This window comes from Protomyctophum parallelum (assembly GCF_964188405.1).
Source record: "Protomyctophum parallelum genome assembly, chromosome: 12".
NCBI classification, from domain to species: domain Eukaryota; kingdom Metazoa; phylum Chordata; class Actinopteri; order Myctophiformes; family Myctophidae; genus Protomyctophum; species Protomyctophum parallelum.
The window spans coordinates 11,655,120-11,661,759 of record NC_139712.1 but is presented as its reverse complement, the minus strand read 5'-3'; positions in this window follow the sequence as shown (position 1 = coordinate 11,661,759).

Below are 6,640 nucleotides of genomic sequence, written 5' to 3'. Positions count from 1 at the left end.
TTACTCAAGTTAGGGAATAAGACCTGGTACTTAAGACACGCAAAATACAGCCCTAGGTCTCTTGTTCCATTATGAATCACTTAAATACCTAGGGGCTGTATTTTGCGTGTCTTAAGTACCAGGTCTTATTCCCTAACTTGAGTAAACTAAAGACCTGGAGGCGTGATCAATGCCATTTGGCTATTCTGAGTGGCAAAAGAGCATTGACCATGCCTCCAGGTCTTTAGTTTACTCAAGTTAGGGAATAAGACCTGGTACTTAAGACACGCAAAATACAGCCATAGGTCTCTTGTTCCATTATGAATCACTTAAATACTAGGTGTCTTGTTCCATTATGAATCACTTAAATACTGGGTCTCTTGTTCCATTATAAATCACTTAAATACTAGGTGTCTTGTTCCATTATAAATCACTTAAATACTAGGTGTCTTGTTCCATTATAAATCACTTAAATACTAGGTATCTCGTTCCACTATAAATACTTACGAGGTTTCCTCTTCCTGAGGAATAAAACTCCAAGTGCTACTATTGCTACGATCACCATGACAGTAAAGACCCCACGTCTTAATCCTCTGCCTGGCGGTGCTGTCGGTTCTTTAGTAGCTGAAAGACAGAAATATAAAACAGAACTAGAAGAGAAAATGTCTTTACCTTTTCCATTCCTCTGCGACCGCTTCCTGGTAAAACAGATCCCCTTCCGGGTTGCACCATCTAACTCCACCCCCCCCCCCCCTCATAGAGTTGTGGGAGGAGTTTGACGGCAATCACCACCCATGAGGTCTGGGACCTTTAGCATGCTGTTAGACCACCCATGAGGTTTGGACCACCCATTAGGTCTGGGACCTTCAGCATGCTGTAAGACCACCCATGAGGTCTGGGACCTTTAGCATGCTGTAAGACCACCCATGAGGTCTGGGACCTTTAGCATGCTCTAAGACCACCCATGAGGTTTGGACCACCCACGAGGTCTGGGACCTGTAGCATGCTGTTAGACCACCCATGAGGTCTGGGACCTTTAGCATGCTGTTAGACCACCCATGAGGTCTGGGACCTTTAGCATGCTCTAAGACCACCCATGAGGTTTGGACCACCCATGAGGTCTGGGACCTTTAGCATGCTGTAAGACCACCCATGAGGTTTGGACCACCCATGAGGTCTGGGACCTTTAGCATGCTGTAAGACCACCCATGAGGTTTGGACCACCCATGAGGTCTGGGACCTTTAGCATGCTGAAAACTGGAGTTATGGCTGTTTAAAGCCCAGCCAATAGGATTCAATAATCATGGTCCCCCTAGCAACCCCTCAAGGACCCCTGGGGGTCCCCGGACCACACTTTGATAACCACTGGTATGGCTGGCAAATGAGAGGAGACATGGACGGAACCTCTGGGCAATGGGATCACACACATCCAGGCAATTAAGGAACAGCTCTTCGTCATGCGTTGTGAACTTGTGAGCTTGTAGATCAGTGTTTTTCGTGTGTGTGCGTGTGCGTGCGTGTGCGTGCGTGTGTGTGTGCGTGCATGCGTGTTTGAGCGTCGGCTTAAAACATCCCAATTTTAACTGTGATTACAGTGTGACGAATTCAAATACCGTTTGAACCATTAGAAAGGCTCTGTTCTTGGTTGCCGTTTCACACTTAAATCGTGTTTCTATGTAACAGTATGCCAGTTATGTAACAGTATGTTTCTATGTAACAGCATGCCAGTTATGTAACAGTATGTTTCTATGTAACAGTATGCCAGTTATGTAACAGTATGTTTCTATGTAACAGCATGCCAGTTATGTAACAGTATGTTTCTATGTAACAGTATGCCAGTTATGCCAGAGTAATGCAATCTGTGTGTCCTGTATCACTATTCACTATGTTCCATGTGACAGAAGGGTCGAAGTTGAATTAAGCAATGTTACACGAGAGGGTGTGGTTTAGCGTGATTATTGCCACGACAGTGATGCGGTCAGGAACGAGACAGAGTCGAGTTCCGCAAGCATCACTGAAGTGGCAATAATCACGTTAAACAACACCCTTGAGTGTAATATTGCAATTCTACAACAGTTTCCCTCAAAACTAAGAAAATCAGATGTAGTCACTACGACCACAAATGTCCAAAGAAACTAGCTAGCCTAGCCACCGAGTTTGCTGCGCTCTGGGAGAACAGAGCGGCTGAATTCTTTGTTTTGATTAGGTGTGGAGTGGTGCTCGAACCACGGCTAGAAGGCCGTTTCAAACAATCAAATTGCTTCCTCAAAACGACCTGTTGTAAAATGAAAGTTGCACTATATGATATAGAAATAGGTCGACAATACAAATGACGCTAGTATTGTGGATTCATTTATTTTGAATGAGTGGCCCCCAGTGCCCCCCCACCACCAAATGACCGGAACTACTTATATTCACCAAAACCAGAGCAGAACTCACACCACGGGACTCGGGCAATCAATTAATACCTTTACAACAACCGCTATAATAATGGCAAGTATTTCCTAGTCCAAAAATCTGAACCACACGTGCACACACACACACACACACACACACACACACTAAACTACATACCTTTGTAAAGAGGGTTGCGATAAGAATTCTGCGCCTCACTGAACAGGTTCTTTATTTGACAGAATATTGTTTTAACCCTTCGCCCTTCCTCATCGTTGTAGATGGTCGTCTCCCAGGAGTTGGGTCCGCGCCATTCGCCTGCATCGAACTTCCAGCGATAGCCGACCGGACCCGACTCTGTGACGTCGTCAATCGTACAGTGCAGCGTACAGTTGCTGGAGTTGGAGTCACACTGTTTCATGTTCAGGATTGGCCTCGGGACTTTCTCTGTGGAGGACACAGAATTAATTACTGCACCACACACACACACCTATCATCTATCTTCAAGTAGGTACATGTGTCTCCTGTCACAGGCCTAATGGTGTATATAATATACCACAGGTCGTAGTAGGTACATGTGTCTCCTGTCACCGGCCTAATGGTGTATATATATATATTATACCACAGGTCGTAGTAGGTACATGTGTCTCCTGTCACAGGCCTAATGTTGTATATTATATATATTATACCACAGGTCGTAGTAGGTATGTGTCATGTGTACATGTGTCATGTGTCATGTGTACATGTGTCATGTGTCATGTGTACATGTGTTCAAACGAGCACCGCTCCACACCTAATCAAAACAAAGAATTCAGCTGCTCTGTTCTTCCAGAGCGCAGAAAAGTTCTTTCTTAGTTTTAAGGGTAACGGTTATATAATTGCAATATTACACATATTACTTCAGTGATGCTTGCGGAACTCGGCTACGTCTCGTTCCTGACCGCATCACTGTCGTGGCAATAATCACGTTAAACCACACCCTCTCGTGTAATATTACTTAATTATGTAATCTGGAGTGTCAGTTTAGTATTCACTTGATCATTGTTTGCAAACAGTCATGTGGGTTTATTGTCATTGCTTATGTAAAGTGTAAAAAGTGTCCTGTAAGTCCATAATGGGCGGGGCTTCTTCGGAAGCATGACACTTAAAGAATCAACCAATCAAAACAAACATCTATCATGAACACACTTTTACAGGGCTTTAACTAGTCGACTATTCAACTAGTCGACTAGTAAATCCACTAGTTGATCATGCTGGTACTAGTTGACTAGTTTATAAGAAGAAAGACTTCTTCTTCAAAAACTGTCAGGATTTAAGAAGACATTTTGTAGAATCGTCCTCAGGTCTAAATGGGTTAAATAAATGTATCGATAATATAAAATAAAAACACAATATTAAAGGACAGCCAATAAATGACGAGTCATACTTACTCATCTCTTTAAGCAGGTCAGTCTTGTAGTGAGCATAGACTGTAATAAATATGGACAAAGCGTTCCCCGGGTCTAACATGGACGTAAAATGAAGCCTGTAATTCCCTGCACTGTAAGTCGCCATATTTATAGATCCGTTTGGGCCCAGCTGGTCATTGGCTGGCTCCGTTTGGGCCCAGCTGGCCATTGGCTGGCCCAGACAACGAGGCGGGACTTCCCCCCTTACTCTTCGTTGGTTTTTATTTTGACTGAACAGGGGGTGGCTCCCGTTCATAGACTGTAACGGTAGCCACGCCCCTCAGAACATACGCGACTTTATGGTCATTTATTTTTAAATAAATGGGACCATAATTTTCCAAAAATAATATTATGACATGAGAAATGAGACTTTAAACTAGTGACTGGAAGCAGAAAGTATTCATGACCATGTTTATTAAGGTAATACAGTCTAGGTCAGGGGTCCTCAACTAGAAATTATGAAGGTCCACAAATATTTTTTTGAATAAGACCGAGGTCCGGCCTCATGCGCGGCGTCCATCGGAGAGCGGGGCTCTATGCCCGTTTAGTATGGTCAAGCCAAGCTTATACAAATCAGATCCCCTTCCAACCAACCAATAATGGGGTGCAGAGTGCAGGCCCGGAGTGGAACTCCAAATCCAAATCACATTGTGCGCGCGCGCGCCATAATTTTGGGGGCCCTTGGGGGACATTTTGGGGGCCTTTGCAGCAATTTCACAATTTCATTTATTTATATTATTAACTTCTTCCCTCCATTAACATAAGACACACAATGTAGTTGTGCTGCAGCAACACTGCCTGAATTGAAATTGACTGGCTGGCCTGGCCTGAGCTTAGGAGAGATTTTTTTTTGCTGGCCTGACCTGATGCAATTTTTTGCCTAGGGTCCGCAGAGAGGTGGTCCGCGGTCCGGTCGGACTTCTATGGGGCTATGGGATTTTTGGTAGGTGACAGCGCCACAACAGGCCATTATATGAACTTTCAGGAAGTCCCGATTTCCTTAGTGGCTTCACGAAATATCTGTCTGACTGCCCCCCTGGTTGTGAGTCATACTTACTCATCTCTTTAAGCAGGTAAGCGTTTTTGTAAAGTCTGCCGTTGAACTCCACAGAATACAGCCCGATGTCTTCTGCGGTCATGTTGTCGATGACCAGCCGTCCGGTGTGTGTGTCCAGTGTGGAGCGGTCTCTGAACGTCCCGTAGTATTCCAGTTCTTCCGTTCTGGTTCTACCAAACCATTCTGCTGCCTTGTTGGCTGTAAAAGACCACAGAGCAGTGTTGTTTTACTCTTTGTTCTACCATTCCATTCTGCTGCCATGTTGGCTGTAAAAGACCACAGAGCAGTGTTGTTTACCTAACCATTCTGCTGCCATGTTGTCTGTAAAAGACCACAGAGCAGTGTTGTTTACCAAACCATTCTGCTGCCATGTTGTCTGTAAAAGACCACAGAGCAGTGTTGTTTACCAAACCATTCTGCTGCCATGTTGGCTGTAAAAGACCACAGAGCAGTGTTGTTTACCAAACCATTCTGCTGCCATGTTGGCTGTAAAAGACCACAGAGCAGTGTTGTTTACCTAACCATTCTGCTGCCATGTTGGCTGTAAAAGACCACAGAGCACTGTTGTTTTCATCCATTGATACTATGACAAAAAATAAATGTCCGTCGACTACCTTTTTGCACTGGTGAAAACGGAATTAAAAACTAAATGAAAACTAAGCTATGACGACTAAAACTAGGACTAAATATATTGACAATTTCGTCAACAAATAAAAACCAGACTAAAATGTTAGGAAGGGACTAGCTGACAAGAGATCTAGTATAAGTCATTTTACAATTAGTTGCATGCTGAAAATAGCTGATCTATACAAGATCACAACGTGTCGCGTTGCGATGCGTTGTGAGCTTCTAGATCAGCTATTTTCAGCAAGTCATTACGACGGCATCGCGGCCCACCAAAATACATTTTGTTCGACAAAATCAACTGTAGATTTAGTCGACAAAAATCTTATGACTAAAACTAGACTAAAGACTATAACATTCCAGGTGACTAAAACTAAATGAAAAACTATTCAAGAGACTATATGACTAAAACTAAAATCAACATTTGCTGCCAAAAACAACAAGAAGGTTACTGATACTTGCTTTTGACAGCAAATCTGGATTTTAGTTTTAGTCATAATAGTCGCTTGAATAGTTTATTTAGTTTCAGTCACATTTTAGTCACCTGGAATGTTTTAGTCGACTACATATACAGTTGATTTAGTCGACTAAGATGTGTCTTGATGCCGTCGTAATGGCCGATTTTATACACTCGCTGAAAATAGCCGATCTGCGACGCGTTGTGAGCTTGTAGATCTGCTATTTTCAGCATGCAACCAAGTGTAAAAGGACTTATACTGGATCTCTTGTGCACTATAGTCCTACCCTGACATTTTAGTCTAGTTTTTATTTGATTGACGAAATCAGTATATTTAGTCTTAGTTTTAGTCATCGTAGCTTAGTTTTCATTTAGTTTCCATGTCGTTTTTGTCGGGGAAAAAAGGTAGGGAGGGGGGGGAGAGAGAGAGAGAGAGAGAGAGAGAGAGAGAGAGAGAGAGAGAGAGAGAGAGAGAGAGAGAGAGAGAGAGAGAGAGAGAGGTGACGATCTCTCGTTCCTGCACCAGTCGTAACCAATAATTTGAATGAACATATAAAACTTATACACCCACATAGATGACATCACACGACATACTATCCGTCTCAGACCTAGGGGTCCATTTGGTTTCATTTTACGCTCTCAAGATTCACTTCACTGGTTTGGGTTGTGTCTGTGAGCTGC